This window comes from Callorhinchus milii, unplaced genomic scaffold, assembly GCF_018977255.1.
Source record: "Callorhinchus milii isolate IMCB2004 unplaced genomic scaffold, IMCB_Cmil_1.0 Scaffold24, whole genome shotgun sequence".
Lineage (NCBI taxonomy): Eukaryota > Metazoa > Chordata > Chondrichthyes > Chimaeriformes > Callorhinchidae > Callorhinchus > Callorhinchus milii.
The window spans coordinates 9,181,660-9,202,506 of NW_024704765.1; the positions used below are offsets into that span (position 1 = coordinate 9,181,660).

General features: G+C 39.9%; 1 protein-coding gene and 1 long non-coding RNA gene across 2 annotated transcripts in view; both read right to left on the minus strand.

The window, feature by feature from the left end:
- The window catches only part of camta1a (calmodulin binding transcription activator 1a), a 278,218-nt gene that overhangs the window by 213,773 nt on the left and 43,598 nt on the right, over positions 1–20,847 (minus strand). The window lies entirely within an intron of this gene.
- Positions 16,280–20,477, minus strand: LOC121850709. Its single transcript, XR_006085716.1, has 2 exons — positions 20,417–20,477; positions 16,280–16,822 (listed from the first exon to the last, which is right to left on the minus strand). It is a non-coding gene; the product is annotated as an uncharacterized LOC121850709 (long non-coding RNA).

The window sequence follows — 20,847 nt, forward strand, 5'->3', positions numbered from 1 at the left end:
GAGCAACTTAGGGAAATTAACATCAGTAAAGAATTAGGACCAGGAAAACTGTTGGGATTGAAAAATGTCAAGTCCCCTGGACCTGATGGCCTGCATCCTAGGGTTTTAAAAGAGGTGGCTGCTGAGATAGTGGATGCCTTGTTCTTGATCTTCCAAAATTCTCTGGATTCTGGAACGGTTCTCATTGATTGGAAGTTCGCAAACGTAAAACCACTATTTAAGAAGGGTGGGAGAGAGAAGATGGGGATCTATAGACCAGTCAGTCTGACATTGGTGGTGGGGAAAATTCTGGAATCCTTAATTAGGGACATCATAGTGGGGTACTTAGAGGACCGTAATGATTAGGCAGAGTCGACATGGCTTTACCAAAGGGAAGTCATGCTTAACAAATCTTTTAGAGCTTTTTGAGGATGTAACTAGTAGGTGAGATAGGGGGGAACCAGTAGATGTAGTATATTTAGATTTTCAGAAGGCATTTGACAAGGTGCCACATAAAAGGCAATATATTCGCATGGATCGAAGAGTGTCTAACGGGAAGAAAACAGAGAGTAGGGATAAACGGGTCCTTCTCAGATTGGCAAGATGTGACTAGTGAAGTGCCACAAGGATCAGTGCTTGGGCCTCAACTATTTACAATTTATATCAATGATCTGGACGAGGACATAGCACTTAAAACATCTAAGTTCGCGGATGATACTAAGCTAGGTGGGAGAGTAACCTCTGAGGATGACACAAAAAGATTGCAAAGGGATATAGATAGGCTAGGTGAATGGACAAGAAAGTGGCAGATGGAATATAACGTGGAGAAGTGTGAAGTTATTCACCCAGGTAGTAAAAACAGAAAAGCAGATTATTTTCTAAAGGGAGAGAGACGAGATAGTGTTAGTGTTCAGACGGATTTGGGTCTCCTTGTACACCAGTCACAAAATGTTAGTATGCAGGTACAGCAAGCAACTAGGAAGGCTAATGGCATGTTGGCGTTTATTGCAAAAGGGTTAGAATACAAGAGTAGGTAAGTTTTGCTGCAACTGTATAAGGCCTCAGTGAGACCGCAACTGGAATATTGTGCGCAGTTTTGATCTTATCTAAGAAAGGACATACTCGCCTTAGAGGGGGTGCAGCGTAGATTCACAAGGTTAGTTCCTGGATGAGGGGGTTGAGCTATGAGGAGAGGTTGAGTAAACTAGGCCTATATTCTCTAGAAAATAGACAAATTAGGGGTGATCTTATATATAAGATTCTTATGGGGCTTGACAGAGTAGACAGTGTGAGACTGTTTCCCCTGGTAGGAGAATCTATAACTAGGGGTCACAGTCTTAAGATTAAGGGTCAGCCTTTTCGAACAGAATTGAGAAAACACTTCTTCACTCAGAGGATAGTGAATTTATGGAGTTCTCTACCCCAGAAGGCTGTGGATGCTCAGTCCTTGAACATATTCAAGACTGAGATTGATAGATTTCTAAAGGATTAAGGGATATGGGGATAAGGCGGGTAAATGGAATTAGGTTAGAAGATCAGCCATGATCTTATTGAATGGCGGGGCAGGCTCGAGGGGCCGAATGGCTTACTCCTGCTCCTAATTCCTATGTTCCTGACCAGTTTGACCCCGTATTTTGCATTTTTTGAGGATACATTTTTCCTCATCTTTCTCCTCAGCTCTTCAGAATCTTCAAAAAGCTGCAACTCAGGTTCCCACCGCGCATGGCTCTACGCACACATTACCCTTACCCTAGCTAAACTCGATTGTCTCCAGCAGTTACCCCAAAGCACACTCTGGGATCCCCATGCCTTGGCTCTTGCCAACCTGCACCTAATACTTTCCAGATTTAGGTAAGCAGAATCCGTTCATCCAGGGGAAGAGTGCGCATTCCGTGAGTAGGTGGGATGCATGGAAATCTCATCTTGGTTTGGATACTCTTAGACATGGTGATGGTTTTCCGCATGTGTTAAGACACCCGGCTGATCAAAAAAAAACACTGAGGTAATCAATGTGTAACTTGTGATGGGTACATTCAAGCAGAACCATTGCATTAAATTCAAAGCATTAATTAAAAGGGTACGGAGAAAATAGATGGCAATCAAATTGCACAGCTCCCCTCTGCTAGTGAAGCTTTTGGAGGCGTTCATTCCACTTGCACAGGAAAGATACCATATAAGTGAAGGCTGTTGTTGCAGCAACCATGCCCTGTAAACATCTATTATCAGAACAGTCCACATCTGAAGCAACTGCCACTAATCATTAAGCAATGGATTATAAATATCTTTGTTGTGCATTATTCCTGACATTAGCAAGAGCTACCAATTTATTAATGGTGATAACAAATTGCAAAACATTAGGGCTAGTTGATATGCTATTATAATCTATTATGAAAATGTCAAAACTGTGCTTGCAAAGAACACAAGAAGTGAAAATGATTGCATCTGCGAAATATGCAGAATACAATGAAGCAATCAGATTTTATTTTGAATTAGGGTTAATGTTATTTCAAAAAAGCAATGCTGTTAAACTAATTGTAACCAGTTAGGGCTAAAGAAACTTGCATAGCAACCAAACACCCATGAACGCATTCAATACATTAACAACTTGGAATGCGAACTGGATTTATCTTTGAGGTTTTGCAAATGACCTATCTCGGTCCTATCCAAAAGATGATTCACAAGATTGTACGCGAGCTATTTCTCTTCATGCCTGTTAACTGGCCACTCTGCACAACAAAGGTCAACGAAAGACCAAATTTTGTTTTAAATCCTCGCTCTCTTGGCTGACAGTTTTCATTGCACAAAGCTCCAATTCGAAGAAATATTGAGAGGAAACCATTAGGATCGAGGAAGAGTTTTAAGAAGACACTCATAAAAACAAAGTATACCCATAGATATAAGTACACCACTGAGAGAAGATGAGACATACATTTACAGTACTTTTTCAGCAATAAAACTCCAAACTTTTCCAACCCTATTTTTCCATTCCTTTTGAATAATCACCTTCCCTCCCCCTAAGATGATAATAATTTGATCACTCAATCCACAACCTTGGGACATAGCTGTGCGCTTTTTGCCTACATAATACACAGTCAATACACTTTACAGTATATTCTGTGAAGCGCTTTGAGGCATCTCAACGACGTGATAAGGCGCTATAACAAATGCAAGGATTGTTATTTGAAAGGCTTCTTCCCTTCTCTGTTCCTCCCCCCAGTTCCCCCCACACCACTTAGTCCTGCCGGCCACTCTGATGTCTCCGCCAATGATTTTCTTCATTCAGTCTCCAGGAGGGTACGTAGAGACACTCTTTAGTGCATTATAAACACAGATGTCGCTTAAAATGTAAGACTGGTATAATTGGGGGATGGATTTTGCGTTGTGCATTTAAAGACTCTTTAGCATAAAACTGTTTGTGAAAGGCTCCCATGTTCTGCCCTTAGTGGACATTCATAATGATCTTAAATAAAAAAAACCAGAGGACAGTCACACTCGAGCTCTTAATGGTTCATGTCCCACAACACAAAATTACGCACAAATTGGTACTAAAGTCACCAAAGAAAGAGCAGAAATAAGGTCTTTTGTGAGATGTGGACAAAAGCAAACAATTGCACAAAGCTGTTCTGGGGCGAATATAATGGAGATAAGTAGAGGTACTTTACTCTGCATCTGCCGGGCCATCCCTGGGAATATTTAATACTGACACTGGCACAAGGCATTCCTCACATGGATAAACTTGAAACTGCACTAAACAATTACAAATTTAAACAGAAGCGCTCAAATGTTTTTTCAGACCCTCACGCCTATGAATCAGAGGAGTCCTGTAGTGCAGTGGTTGGAGCACACGCCTTGCAAGCGAGAGGGCCTGGGTTCGATTCCGGGCAGGGCGAAACGTTCAGGGTGTATCATTACTCCACACATCTCTGCTTACCTAGCAGTAAGTAGGAACCCAGTTGTTAGTTGATTGGTGGATCACTTTTCCGGTGGTAACAATCCTTTCCAAACATTTCTTTTAAATTTTTTCAATAATAATTTGGTCACTTAATCCACGAGTTTGTGGGACGCTGCTGTGTGGAATTGGCTGCCACGTTCGTTCACAAAACATAGTCAATTCACTTGACAGTATATTCTGTGAAGCGCTTTGCGAGACGTCTAGAAGACGTGATAAGGCGCTATATCATATGCAAGGATTCTTCTTATTATTTTGAACACAGAGTTGATATGCGTTAATCACCTGTCTTCTCAGAACTGGAGTTAAATTTCCAAGATCTGCTGAAACGTATGTGGGAATTGGCTGGACCAGGGGCTCCCCTCGACACACCGAAAGGGCTGTACATCTTCTGGTCTGAAAATAGTTTAAGGATGTCAAGAATGAAGAATCTGAGCAGCGGGAAAGTCATTAACAGGTGCATTAAAGGATAATGATGGCAAACCATTGGGAAATGCCTGCAGCCATCACCAGCAACTTTCTGAAACTTTAATTAAGCAGCTGTGCACTTTAATTGCTTTATTCAAATGAAAATCAGGGTCCAAAGTGAGGGAAAGGAGTGGAAATGCACATCAACCTTTGGACTCTCCTGTTGTTAGCTCTGTGGGGGCATCGCAAGACTTTCAATTACATAAACAAATGGGGGGAAATAATAATAATGGAAATCATGTTTGTTCATTTAAACAACTGCATTGGAGGAGACTGGTTCTGTTAGCACGGTATGGATTAGCAATGTTTGAATCAATGAGGAAATCAGTAACTGCATCTAAATGAAATCAAGATGCCAGGCCAAGGACTATTTTGTATAATGTTTGCTTTCTCTTGCACATCCACGGGGAAAGCAGAGAAGCCGGAGATGGTGGAGGCACTGTTTGGTATGGAAAGGCTGAAGAGTGCTTGCAAAATAAATGGAAAAAGCTAACCTAAACACATTCTCCTGTGCGGCTGAGATATGCTACTGTATGTCTCCGAGGGCTAGGTAATTGGATCTTCTCGGAACTCCTTCATTCAGTCAGGCTATACCTAACGCAATTAGATAAATAGATTATGAAGAAATGGTGTGAGTTGTGATGCAAAATAAAGCTTCATCATATTATGGAATTTTGTTTCTCAAACAATACATTTTATTTTGTTAACGCCACATGAAAAATTCAACCGTTTCCCCAGCCCTGCAACTGTCAAGCATCAGCAATGTCATTCTGCTATTATATCACCTTGAAGTATAGTTGTTGAGATATTACTATAATATTGAACCATGATAAACCACAATAGAGGCTCTACAATTATGACCAGCATTATAAATCAAGCTGTCCTACTCCATCATTTCAGGTGCTAGGTGACATCTTATTCCGTGAAACGCACACTTGTCCCTCACGGAGAGAGATGCTAGACTTGATGAAACTTAAAGAGTTTTTTTTATTATTTTTCAATAAAAAGTCATATTAAGGGATATGAAACATTCATAAGGATAGCAGTGGCTTCTTTCAAAGAGAAGACGTGATCCCCCTGGATTGCCTCAAAATAAACATGCAGCTTCCTCTTTCAATAGGCTGTCTCATCAAATTCAATTCAACTCAATTTAAAGGAGAATTCCCTCCTTGTGTCACTAAATACACTCAAATTAAATACTGCACAATGTTCCATATTTACCAGTCTATGTGAATGGATTCACCAATCCCTGACTCTGGACCAAGACAGATGTTTTCTACGCCTGTTGAACTGAGTGGAAGGACCTGGTTCAACCATCTGTATTCTCAACTCAGTCCACATCAAGGCGGGAACGCAGATATAGGTTTGCAAAGGCACTCTTGTGCAAGATACCTCACAAAGCAACAACTTACCCTTTTATAGCACCTTTCTTATAGTAGAATGTCTTGAAGCACTTTATATGGACCGTATGGAACAACAGATAAGAAAATGTTGACCAAAGGCATGGACGATAAGGTAGGGTTTTAGAAAGTTTTTAAGTCAGGGGAGAGGGAATGAGATGGAAGGATTTAGAGAGGACTTTCAGAGGGCAGTTGGATAGTGGATGAAAACTCAGCCATTGATGAAGGGACGTAAGGCCAAGAGGCTTGGAGCAAGTTCGGGTTTGTGAACTAAAGGGATTAGGTAAGAGTGAAACTCGAGAAGATAGCAGAGGGAGGGTGGGGTATTTGAAAGTCGGTACAAGCTACATGAAAAGAGTGAGGAACAGCACTTTCAAAAACAAACGCATTACAAATCAAGTCAGTTTAAAAAACATAATTTAGATGCACATCAATATTACGCACAAGTCGTTACACAAGAGAGTGTATCACGTAGGAATTCAAAGAAACATGCAGCAAGCTTCCAACATTTCAGATCTAGTGTAGATAGCAACATATTGAATAGAAATTAATTTCATACAATTTATATTTTTTAAAAACATGCATTTATAGTACCTTTTTGTCAGGGCTTCACTAAATGAGTTACTTGAAAAGAAATGCATCAATTTTATGTGGGCAAATACCAGCATCATCCTACAAACAATGAGAAGTAACCAATTAAACTGAACTTTTTTTCTGGGGAGGTGTGGGTCAATTTGGATGAGGTTCGGATGTTAGCGATAACACTCAGGAGAAACTCAAAACCAAATGGAAAATATTATTAACATTTGAATTGACCGAAGTCCTCTGCAGAAATGTTCAATTTCAAGGTTGATGCAGTTTCAGAAACTATACAACACCTATTACTCCTTGAAACCCTGCTTTTCTGCCTATTCCCAGGCTCACATTCTACCAAATCCCTGGTACAGCAGCCCTTTGGTGTCCTCTCAGTATACAATAGCTCTTTATCTGCAGGCCAAATCTGGACGCAGTGCTGGCTAGAAGAGTCCAGCTAGCCATATAAATCCCTGCTGGGTCCAACACAAAAACATTTTGGTAGATGAGCGCACACCAGCCTGAGACACAAGGCAGTGAATTACATTCAAGAAATAGTACAGAATACTGCCATATACGCTTTGCGTTCTGCAACTTTATTAAAATGTAATTTTTTTTAATACAGGTAATATACAGGTAATGGAAGAGGGTTGCATTCAGACTTTTTCACCTTCAGTATTTAAATCACTGGCCAAAAGGTACATGAACACATTGCAGGCAAGTAGGCCTCCTGACATTCTGAACTCCACAGAAGGAATCCATCAACATTTGATAGTGCAAGTGAGCTCTGGGAGAATCTGATGCCTGTGTTCTGGAAGTGAGCAATGCTTCTGATGGGTCCAAGAGTAGAAAAGTGCTGAAGGAACTCAAGAGGTTTGTGACTGGTACAATGTGATGACAATGCATAAAGAGATAGCTGATAGCACTGCAGATCAATAATCAAGGCAAAGAATATTCTCTCAGACTTGCTCTTTTCAAAATCAATGGAGGTCATCAGGAGGACTACGGCTGTGTCACTGTGGCTGACTAGAGGGATTCAAAACACCAATGAGAAATGCAGCGACTGTATTTTGTTGGTCTCTATGGGGAATAGACCAATTTGCTTTTTCCACATTGATACTCCATGAAAACGCTTAACAAAACCTAGTTAGCAGTAGAAGAGATTTTATTTTAATAAAGGTTAGATGGCATAACAAATAGGCTGGGAATATCTTTTCTGGTAGTACAGAAAGATTGGAACTTGAGCTCCTTCACTGTACCAATGTCAGAAGACCTGTGCCAACCTCCTACGGCAATATACCTTCATATCTGTGGCCAATTAGCATAGGGCCACAGTTTAGGAGCTCCAATTGGTCTTGGACAAGGGAAGAGAAAGAAGAGTGTGTGAAAATTAGCCAAGCTTCCCACTCAGAATCGTGTAATCCCCTCATGTAGCTTGAATGAGATTATTCCACCGACAGGAAACAGTCAAAATCATGATCAGCTCACATCTGTTGGGAACTTGCCAAGACAGTAACAGCTAATTTTACTTAAGATCCTTAACACCCATAAGGAAGAGGACACGTATGCTGCCAGTTTGGGCTGGATCCAAGCAAGTGTTCCAGAAGTAAAGGGTAATGTTTTCACCAACTGCATCATCCAGTGCCTTGAGAAATACAACTAATAATTTATGCTGACAGGTAGTCATTTGGCTAAAACTGGTTAAAAGATTAACACTTTATTCAGTGACAATGATTAAGAGGAAGTCATAACAGACTGATTTTACACTTGGGAGTTCTAAACTCTCAATTAATCTATATTTTAAACTCAAGGACATTGCATTAAAAACCCTAGCACAAATCACATCATCTGTGTACAGTAGTAAGTTTGCAAGAGAAAAAAAATAAATCCAAGGAAAGTACAAAGTACATAGAGAGAAATCGTTTGTTATGAAGAGACAGTGATCATCCGTCATAGCTTTTAAATTCATAACTTATGTTATCATATTTACAATGCACCTTAAGAGTTCCAGCTTCCAAAGAAATGTTCAGATGTGTGAAATGAAAATTCAATGTGAATACTGCAGTATAACAGTCATTGAGAGCTCGATAACATACCTGTTGTTTCTCCGGATATCCACGGCAGGCTCCTCATTCTAAAACTACTGCCCCTGATCTTCCAATCAGGTCAATAAATCTCCGACTATTGGGCGGGTGGTGGGGGGGGGGGGGGAGAACAGTGAAAGAAAAAAAGACTGAACACAAAAAGCCCCACAAATGAACCAAAAAAATAAACAAAATTATTCACCATTTAAAACTCCCAAACTGCTCAACAATGAACATGGTAGTACTCTGACTGTCTGTCTGTCTGTCTGACTGTAGATTCACAGGCATGCAACCATGGTCCAAAGTTTCACCCCAAACGATCCTCTCTGCCAACACTTGCTCTCAAGCCACCTCAATGTCCCAGGGTAACGTGGGTATGAATTTACTTGCGAGCCCCCAGCTGTGAATACTAAAAGCACTCAGTTCAAATTCTGATAAATAAAAAGAATTGTATTTAAATTGCTACAAGGTTTCCTTTGATAAGCACTTGCCCAAAATAAAGAAATCAGCAAAGAACCACCTTGACATTCATGGAATATTATTTCCCCCCCCCCCCCCGCCCCCAGCTTATCCACCTCCATCAAGACATTGAAGGGGGGAGGTGTGGAGTGCAAATTGTGAAGAATTCAATAGATTTGTTCATTCCAAGTGTAAGACGCTACAGCCTTCCTATCACATCGACCTGCATTGTTTGAGTGCTTCGAGTATTCACATCAACAGCTCAAGGCCACCCCCAATGGCACCAGTCAGCAGCTTCAAAAGAAGGGAAGGGGGAAGCCATTGACAGCTGTAAGATTGGAAGTGTATACAATGGGATTTTGCAAAATACCACCTTCGTCATAATTGGAAGCCTTGAAATTATTCTGAAAAGACTACGAACAGGAGTTTAGATGCAAAATTACATTTGTATAGTGCTTTTCATGTCAGAGGACGTGCCAAGGCGGTGGACAGTCAGCGGAGGGATTGGGGTAAAGGAGGGTGGAGGGTGGCTGAAGACACGGTCAAAGAGGAGGGCCTTGAGACGTGCCTTGAAGATAAAGATGAACCCAGGAAATGGGCACTGAAGGAACCTTGGAAGTCAACACACTAGAATTATAAAATAATCTTATAATTTGTGGAAATAAAAAGTGACTTCAGAAGAAGTTTACTCCCCAAACTCTATTACCCTAAAACTGGATTTAAAAAACTCTCTTCAACCTGTTACCCCAGATTTGGAGCTTGAATTTTTAGCTTTAAAATTTCATAATTTCCTTCAGAAATTACCCAAGTTCAGAAATTCTACGGAGTTAATTATTCAGTTGAGTGAACATCAGAGCTGTTGTACATGACGTGAGAACTTTACTATGTTACTGTATGTAAACCGGTTTATTAAAGCAGGACAAAGGAGAAAAAAATGACTTGCATTTTTGGTCCCCCAAAACAATAATTTCACCACACAAAAAACAGAATAAGCTGTATTGAATCACCAGTCTGAGAACAGTAGTGTTCGAAACCCTGACAACTAATGCCAGTCACTAAAATAACGTTTGAATGTTCAAAAGCCCTGAATGTGTTCTTTAAATTCCATTGCCTTCTCTTCATCCTCCACAAAACAGTCATGCGACAATGCTTGAGACCCAATCAATTAGATCATCAATAAAACACTGCACTGGGAAAAAGGGAACAAGGCAACAGGAATCCGCAGCAAATTAAAAATACAGGATTGCACACTTTGTAGTAATTTAAATACAGTTCCTTTTATTTGTCAGAATTTGAAATGACCGCCTCTAGTATTTTCAGCTGGGGATTCATTATATAAACTGCAGTGTTCACAGCTCTCGGAAAACTTTGATGGAGCTGAGGTCCACCAAGGCCCAATTAAGTTGAACGATGCCTTGATTCTGAGAGAAACTGTCTATAATGTGTATATAAAAACATCTATTGCTGTTAGAAAGTGCACGTTTACTGTTCTCTCATTCAGTCGTGCTAATTAGAGCTCTGATCACATCCTACTTCAAAGAACCAGAGCTACACATATGCCTTGGCAGGTGAAGAGGAAAGACTGGATCGATTTCCCATGGTCCTGAGTTATTCTGCTATGGGGGAGGCCCCGAGTTACGGATCAGTTACTTTCCCGTTGAAGGAGGATTAAAGGGGGCGAGAGTTAAATCAGGCTGCTGCAACACGCTTGGACTCATTTTTAAGTGTTTTTGATATTTCCTTCTTTTTTGTCTTCTGATACAGTTGTGAATTGGCCACTACAATGGTTCCGTAGCTACACCCTCCAGCTCCTTTATCCTCAGCCTGGAACCTCTCCCACATGAAGCTGCACACGCCCATTACTCCATCCTGGTCAGGCTTTCAGTGAGCTTCCCCATGACACCAGGTCTGCACCAATTTCATTCTAAACCCGTGGCATGGTTGGACATTGTGCACTAACTAATACGTTGGCAGAGAGAAAGAGAACAAGGAGCTGAACTTCCCGTCTTAATTCTTGATACAGTATTAAGCGTCGTATGAACATGGCAAAAGCCCAGCTTGGAAAAGTGGTGGTGAGCTGCCAGCCAGCAAGGTACATAGACCTGCCCCCTATCAGGAGTCAGCATCTTCAGCAGAAGCGGGCAGGGGAGAATTGGCAATAAACAAAATTAATCACAATGTACAATCCTTTTTTTAAGAAAAGCTGTAGATTAAATGTAAAAATAATAATAATTATTTATCACAGATTGAGAATCATGATCAGGTTTTTTCACAACATTTGTGGTTTTCCATGATGTTCATTTGTTCCCTGTGCTCCTCCATTTAGCCTGCTCATTCATCCCAGGCTGATTATCAGAAGGGATACTGCTGGTGGTGTAATAAATGTTTTTTTTTCTTTTGTATTAAAAGAAAAGAAGTCTTCAACTGGTCTCCCCCTGGTTCGGAAGAATGAAAAGTAGCTTTAGGCCAGCAAAGACAAAAATAAAATTGTTCCATTTACTTGTTCTACCCCACTGCTGCAGAAAATGAGACAAGTCTATGTGTACCTCAGGCAGTACAATAGCCAAGCTGGTAATCTTTGCCATCCGACTAGAAGAGCAATGAAGAGCTATGCATTTTTAATTGACTTATTTAAACAAAGGGAAGGTAAAGCACAATGATGGCTCACATTACTGTGATGTTTAGATAATTGGAATTGCTCTCTCCACAGTAGCTTTTTCTACAGGAAGGATTTGGAAAAATGTGTTTTCAAAAAAAAAAAATTCAATATACCAACATCGCGAAGTACCTATTAGCATGCCTGTAGTGTCTCACCAGAATGCAGTTTAATAATGTACAATATGTGAGGTAGAATATATTGTGCATGTTGTAAGAGATTCGTGCTGCTCTGAGGATTGGATTGGGGAAGCAAGGTTTCGGTCTTATTCACATCCTCAAAGCGTTTTAGAATTTCTTCTAGGATGTTTTAACTTTATTGCCTCAAGTCTTCCTTGGGTTTCTTATAATTCTACTGCTGCCTTCAGTACCCAGAATCTGAAATAGAAAACTGAGTTAGGTGTTAAGATGGAAACGCTGATCAGAAGCAAAGGAATACTCAAAGCAATGATCCAACAAAACCTGAAAGAATTTCCATGAGGTAATCAAGTCAGAATTGAGGCAGAAGCCTAATCTGGCAATTTACCACGAATAATAGTCAATTCTTTATCACTCCCAAGGAATGAGAAATGTGTTAATTATGCTAATAATAATAATAATAATAATCCTTGCAGTGTTACCCCCTGCTCTTTTATACTTTTCCTTTTCAAATATTTTTAAAGCAATTAAAGGATTCTGCTTCAACCAATGGTTCTGCAAGGACATTCCACCTTTTTGCAGCCTAAAAAAAATTTGACCTCACTCTTAGATTTGTGTCCTTAACTTTTATGGAATCTTGTTGTTGTTGTTGTCGTCTTACATTAACAACAACTTGCATTTATATAGCGCCCTTCACGCCGGACGGCGTATCAGAGTGCTTAATTTACCCACTCCCCGAGTAGAAGCATTCAGACTGGGCCATGAAGGATGTTCATCTTACGGACACAGCTTCTACATGTGATCGTAATGTGCTCCAACAGGGCAAATGAGTGTTATTATCTGTTTGGGTTTCACAAGTCAGAGGCTGGTTTCATGCTATTTTCAAATCCAGGGCTGGGAAGATACTGAAACCTTCCCAACTTGGTTTCATACTAACACCTGTACTTCGTGTAGTTCTTTTAACATAGTTGTAATACCACTTCAATGGTGTATTCTTGCTCATTTGAAAAAGGCCATTATCTACTGTCAATATCTGTGAACTGATTGACTTATCATTGGTGAACTGTTACTATTCAGTTTGTTGAATTTTTCTATTTGGGTACAGTTCAGTACAGCTTAAAGTCTTCAAGACCCATCTCAAGACCCTCCTCTTTGACCCTCCTTCCCCTACTGCTCTCGACCCTCTCCGATCCCAAACCCCAGCTTGTGTCCGAATCACTGACTGTCCAGTGCCTTGGGATGTCCTCCAGACGCGAAAGGCGCTATACAAATGTAATTTTGTTGTTGTTATGGGCAATTCCATTTCATCTTAGGAAAAAAGTTTACCTTAACCAAGAAGTCTGGCTTTTACCTAAAGTTTAAGGATAATGTTCCACCTTGTGACTGAGTTGTTCTTAAATGGTGGTGCACAGGTTTGGAGCTGATTTATGTTCCACAATGAAGCAGACTGAACAATTTACGAGGGATAAAGTCAGGAATGAGTTACAATCAACCTCAGCAAAAGGATATCAATCATATTTCACAGAGGACTATGGTGCATTTTCTTTATAACATTCTCATACCATTTTTCAATTTATGCTAAGTATTATTATTGTAAATTAGTTAAATGGCCCAAAAGACCCTTTATATACTCAGCGATGTCTTATAAGCCGTCTCGCTACCATCTGGAAAATGACCTTCTTGTGAACTGTTAAAATGAGAAACAAATATGGGTTTGTAATAACTGTCCAACCTGCTGCATTTGTATAGCAATCCTCCCTGCCGCGTTGATTTTGACGTCACTGGAATGCCCTTTACGCATGGCTGCTGTTTTTTCACACAAACGTTTGTGAAAACGCAGAGCCAGGGTGTCCCTTTGGGCAGATGTCAAAAGCACAAGACAAGAAAAAAAGAGCAAGGAAATGACTATTCACAAAGTATAACACTTGTTGACTCACACTTTCCAGTGCTAATGTATCTGATGTAAGAATTAAATAAGTGGTGGGAATTAAAGCTTTTTCCCCACTTTGGTTCCTCTATTTGGTTCCTCTGTTTTTCGACTCTATTCAATGATCTGAATGAATAAATCAGAAAAGAATTCCAATGTTCCAGTGTGAAATTTTCATGCTTTGTGGTGTCTCCAAAGCGAATTGGCAACTACTTTGTCATTTGTGTCAGTTACTGGGTTTGCCATAGAACTGTACGAACGTTTTAAGACTGCAGAGATTACTTTACATAGAGTCCAGTCCCTACATCCAGACAGAGGACACGATAAGACTTTCAACCTGATGCCTGAAGTGAAAGGAAAGCATACTGGGTCATTGAATCAAATGACAACTATTTATAATTATACAGCTTCTTTCACACAAAGGAACCCTTGAAGCTCTCGACAAAACATAGTGGTTGTCAAATATAGAATGGAAGTAAGATATAAAGATATTGACCACACGCAGATCATGGAGATATATATATTTGGGAAGGAGAGGTAGTGAGGCAAAGTTTCTTTTTAAAAAAGAGCTCTAGAAGATGAGGTTTACTCTTGATGGAATGAATGACGCTGGTAGCAAGTAAAAAGGAAGTATCAAAGCTTCAGGCTGGAGATTTGCATAGATAGGGAGTGATGCGGAGGATTTGAACATCATAACCAGGTAGGACCTTAAAATCAATCTTCTGAGGTACTGGGTACCAAAGGATCTTGGCGAGGACGGGGTAATGAGTGTGTGGGGCCTTGAGTAGGAGAGAGCTTAGGCTACAGAGCTGGATCAGTTGAAGAGCCTGGAGAATTGAGCCCAGCCCCAACTCTCTAACTGGTAGAATGTGTTTGCACAGCAAACAATGAGTTTTGACAGATGACTGGCAAGTAAATTATTGAAACATGCCATTTTAAATCAAAAACAAAATAAGCTGAACTACCATTAAACAGGTTTAAGCCATGATGAAAGCTGCCCAAACATGGCAATGCGCAAGCAGACAGAAAAATGCCCTGTAGCGCCAATTTTAATAAAGCCAACAACTGAATATTGGAAAAATGACATTGTTTCACGGTATTTGCTTACGTATTAGATACTGTAATCAATCTAAAGTTCCAGTAAATTCCCTTCTAATAACTAGTAAAATGTGGACCATTTTTCATGACTAGAAATAGGTAATAGCTTTTGAATACAAGAGGTGCTTTGTGAGGCAATAATGAGAAGGTACAAGTATTTTGAAAGCTGCTTTGAGTGGCCACTTTTGGTACTCCAAGATTGAGCGGCTGACATTAATCCACTCCTGGTTGCAGTTTTAGAATATAGACTCTATTCACAAAAAGTTCTTCATTGGAACAAGTGATGTGGAGAGAGAGTCAATATTCCTAATGAGATTTTGAACATTCTCCTGTTAATAAATGATAGCCTTTCAGATGGACTGGGAAGTAGAGTATTTTGGTCAGTGCTATCAGCAAGCATCCCCTTTTTTACAGGAAAGACGGCACTAATATTTAGAGCAGGAGGGTCCAACCTTTTGGTTGCTGAGGGCTGGATGCCCTCTTTGAGGAATGTCCACGGGCCGCCTGAGAAATATTTTTGTATTTCCTCTCCAGGAAGATACCACAGCATTTACGGGTTATGGAGGGAGTGGGTGGGCCAGATTAAATGCAGTGGGGGTGGATGAAATTAGCCTGCAGGCCACCAGTTGGACCATCCCAATTTAGAGGAGGGGCTCTCGGTCAATAGGAGATGTTTAAAACAAAGACAATTTAAATTATAGCAACAATTTAGAATTTAGAGACGGTCAAAGAGATCAATCTTTTAAAAGCCGGTAGACAGATGGAAGACAAAATGGTTTTGGAAGCTCAACTCACCCATAAATATCACACAGCATCAGGCCACTGGCACCGTACTGAAGCATACAGCTTCAGATTCAGATGACGTACACTGTAGGCCAAGACACAATGTGCACAGAATGAAAAAAAAGGAGCCACAAATGGAATCAGAGGAATTTGTCCTGGTCCTTAAATGTTTCAAACTGCAATTAATCCCACTTTGAAAGGTCAGTTTTCTTTCTTTTATCAGTGCAGAAATACTGAGCCCAACACGAGTAGCAGTTGACAGATAATCCAACCGGGAGTTTGCAGGCTTCTGACAGATGACATGCAATTCCTTTGCTATCTGTTGCTGAAGATTGGGGGTCAAACATTATCTGACTATCACCAACCCAAGACCTCTCCTCACATCTGTGGCACTTCTCCACTGAAAATACTCTGCTTGCTTGTCACTTACACTTGTTTTCACAAGAAAAGTAGAAACTGGAGACATTAAGTCAGCAACTTCAATCTCGGTTAGCTGTCTGCCGGAGTTGTTCAGAATTATGAAAATAGCCCAAAAATGTATTGAAAAGCATCTGCTAATCTTATCTTCTATCCAAAGATGTGACACTATTTCCACTGACTGTGGGTTAAGGTGAGTTGTACTGTTCAGTGGATATCCACCCATAATGCTTTAAAAATGACTGTAATAACACTTCATTTTTTGGGCAATTTGGAAAAACGGTGAAGCTGACTTGACCATCATTGTTATTTACAACTGCACTACTTAATGAAGGAAATGAATCCAGGGTTCAGAATTAACAAGCAAATTTTATTCTGTAACAGCAGAGCAGAATACAAGTTGATATACAAATAATTATCCAAACATTTTTTTCGATGATCTTGTTGAACATGATCAGATTTTCTCCTCATAGCACTATAGGTACATACAGCACAGAAACGGGCCACTCAGAACACGGGGTTTATACTCCACACATACCCCCACTTGATCAGATTATACACCCACTCCCATCTGAAGATCGAAAAAAAGAGTTGCGAGGGCAGGAGGGGGTGAAGAAAAAAAGAAGAGGAATTCAGACGACTCATGAAAAGGACACAGGAACCTTACCTTGTGGGCATCTCAGTAATGAGACAATTATTGCAGTCTGTTCTCCTCCATTTGAATTTGATGGTGACCAAAATCCTAAACTCACTAATAAGGATAACAACATTGGACGGTTTATTAACCGCCCCTGATGACGAGTTTCCACATTGGTTGCTACAATGGTGTCCGCTGGAAGCGAGGAAAGTCATTTGTTGCAAGATGAGTCTGTTTAACAAAACAGGTCATTTTCTGCAAAAATCAAGATGCAACAAAGTAATAGCAAGGGCAGGAGCGCGGTATTAAAATGAATTGCATTGATTAGGAAATATCGGATCAATCCATAAACGCAGGCTTTTTGCCCTGGGTTGAAAAATCACTGTTAACATTAAATCCCTGGTGAAAAAACTGAGTTCAAGAAATAATAATTTAAGTTTTCTTCCAGTAAATATACGGTTCTTAAGATGTGAAATATCTGATTGAAGTCCAGGTGAAAATTCCCCTGCTGGGATTAAAGGCACATTTTTCTTTAATGTGTTATGAAGTATGCAGATTAATGCCCGCAAGGTCTCACAGAATAGGATGCTACTTTGAAAGCACAGTAAACAAAAACAGATAACAGGATTAAGGGAAATGAAGGATGAATCACAGATAAGGTAGGCAAACTAAGAAATTCTCATCTTGTTTCGGTGCTCGGTTATCTAAAAGGCAACTATCGTCTCCACACGGGGTTAGTTTAACAATTTGTTCAACAGCAACAATTTGACAGAGAAACCAGAGCGTTTGTCTAAAGTATGCTGCAATAATTGATATACAAGTCACACCATCATGCAAGATTTAGTGCCCTTTAAATAAAGGACTGTAGATTATAAACAAGTCCAACTTTAAGCATTTTATGTTTCATGCCTACTGTGGCAAGATTGGGAAAGGAGAAAAGAAAGCGAGACAGCCAGTATAAAAAATATTTGGTGATGCAATAAGATTCCAAGTGAAGAGACACTGGAGGACGTCTCCAGTCCAGAGGAAAGGTGCAGGTTTCTCAGGCAGACTATAAGCAAAGAGTAAGAAGGTAAAATAGTAAATTAAATTTAAGAATGACATTAGTCATTAGTCCCCCTACACGCCTTCTCCCCTAAATGTTTTGATCTCAGCTGAGTTATGTAGATCGGCCATTTGTATCAATCCATCCGCACGGTAGAGGGGAAATTGGAGATTTGGCCGCAGATCTTCCCATCCTCTCTTCTGGGGATAATGATGATGATGATGATGATGGGGAAAGGGGTAAGATACAGCTATAAACAGGAGTGGTGGAAATATATTGAGCTCTCCTGAAGCAACAGTTCCAGGGTTCTGTTCCAATTTATTGGGTAAAGTAAGTTATGCTATACACATGTAATTTTGTATCGTATATAGCAGTTTTACGGCTCCTCAATTCCCCCTCTAAGTAGAACAAATACATTTCCATTTTATTGCACTAAGTGTAGCGAGATGAGTGTATCACACAGACTGCAGAAGTAATGAAGGAAAGAAAGTTACAATTATAATTCTATTCGACACTTGAAATCTCTTTGGCCCTTCATAAACACAGGAAATGCTAAATGCTTTTGTTTAGATTGCAATTTAGCCACAAAGAAGCTCTTGGGATTTAGGTGGCAAAAGGAAATATTTGCAACAAACCATTTGCTGGAGATTTGCTTTCAAAATATTTTTAAAAAAGTAATGTTGATGGGTGAAATATACTTGTTTTTAGTTAAATTATCCTTCCAGGAAGCACAGAACATAAATATCTACAGACAATTTCTTTTATTCCAACTTTTGTTAAGTAACTGGAATCTTCTCCGCGAAACCTAGTTGTGAGACAATTTGCAACAGCACATGTGCAACACTGGTCAAAACCCCCAATGAGGTTTGGGATCAATTTCCCAGGCCTCAAGGTACTTAGGTTAAAAAATACCAACACAAAAGGCAAACCAACGCACATCTGGAGCACAATACACCCACTTGCACTGCCATTAAACTTCCATGAGGAAAACAGCTACAAAAAGTCAGATACGTGAAATACAAATTGACCCGTTTTTAAAATGCTTAATCCCTAACTATATAAAAGTCAACAAGTAAGTGTAACACAGCCTCCTTGGAAGCGAGTGTTGTTCTTATTCTGAATGTTCACCTGCTGCTAATCCCTCTCTCTTTCCATTTCACCATCGACGACCAAGTTTCCAACCCCTGCTCTCTGGACTAACCCTTCACTCAGTCCAATGTCCCTACCTTCAAAGCTCTCCTAAAAATACACATCTTTGAATGTGTTTTGGGACCATCCCCAGAACAATCACACTCTTCCCCTCTTCCTTGGTGTTGCAGAACATTTCTATAAAGTCCTTTGAGATATTATCCTATGCGAAAGGTATCATGTGAAACCATGATTAGAAGCTAGCTCTGGAATATACTGATCCCTATTCCAATCTTTCACCAGCTGCATTCTGCCTCATTATAAAGTGCACAGGGGTTGACTAAGCAAAGGTTTTTGTAGCGTGTCCAACCTAACTTTAGGCCAGAAGTACACTGTTCTATTACTGCTGTCCCATGACACTGATGTCTGCGCTTGATCTTAGAGGAGATATATACGAAGATTATGTGGGAAATTAGTATACAGAATGCACAGAGCCAGCCTCCTGTCAACGTAAACAAGACGTACATTAAGGTAAAGCTGTCTGATAGCAGAGTGGAGTTCCGCATTCAGGCAAACTGAACCCTGCTGACTTCGCAGACCAGATTCAGCCCATCCAAATACAACAAGCCCCAGAGTTCCTGCCCAGCAATCCTCTGCATCAGATGCTAAGCACAGTGCTACACGCTTGGCCTGTACATGCTCCCACTTACAAGTGAACAGCACAGACTGCAAAGTCTCCAGTGTAAATATTGTGCAGAAGCAAAGTGTTTCTCTTGTAAACCTCTCCTGGTTTTACCTACAGAATAAAGCAGCCATGTTGGTTGTCACCCATGTCTGCAATTGTACAATAATATTCATTATGGATTTTTGGATAATTCTGTTGTTTCATGAGGTTGTTTTAAAGTAAGCAAGACCCATTCCCCCCTTATCCTTTTAAAAGGGGAAATTTCACATCATAATCCCCATGGCCACTAATTGAAAATCTAATAATGTCATAGGAATTTAACAGAAACAGACTCTTCATGGAAGGGGAGGGAATCATGTGAGCTTCATATCCAAAATATGCAGTCAATTCACTTTATAGTGTATCCTGTGAAGAACTTTGAGACATCTCAAAGAAGTGATAATGCTCTACATCAGATGCAAGGATTATTATTATTATTAATAATAATATTGTCCCTTAATGTTTTTATTGTTCAGGTGTTCAGCCAGTTCCATTTTCAAGGATTCGTTTTCAAAAACTACTTGTGGCGATAGATTTGAATTTAATAGATGAAGAAATTCCTCCTAACCTCCCCAGATAGGCTGCCCAAGAGCCCTGAGATCAAATCTTTCAAAAGGCGATTAATAGTTCAGATAATTTGAGAATTCAGAAGCTGGCAATTGAAGAGTTAAATTGCCTGGAGAGAGAGAGAGAGAGAGAGAGAGAGTTGGATATAAAGACACAGCATTTACAATAACAGTGCGTAGGATAATCAAATATACTTTGTCTGGGGACAGAATTTAAAGCCATCAGTTCCTCCAAAAAGTGCATATCCAGCAACTCTTTCTTTTCATTATTTCCAATTACTCAATAGCAATTATTGCATAAGATGGGCAACCGTTAGCTTTTATTAAACATGTGACAACAAAATAAAAAAATAAATATAAGAAAGAAAACGATGTGCAACACTCACAACAGTCCACGAGTAGAGTAACGTTGATGTAGAATGTTTGGGAAATCACGTCAAAAATGTGGATGATGAGAACAGAAAACAAACAGCTGGGAATTGCACTGTGAAAAGAGGTGGTTTATTACAATGCTGATTTGAAAACATGAAACAAAAATGTGCGAAAACAGGAACAATAACATGTATTGCAATAACACTGCGATAAATTATTTGTGATATTGTCTATATTTTGGATTTACTCCCACTCCCCACCCACATGTCATTCAATGAACCCTTCTGCAAATAATGCACATCTGGACATCACGGGGCCCTTGTCTCTGTCTCCAAGAGCATTTTGCCTTAAAAATTTATGATTGAGTAGAATTGTGGAGCATTCTCAAATTCAGTCTTAATTTGGAAGCCATTTTGCTATAGTTGTTAAACAGAACTAACAACCA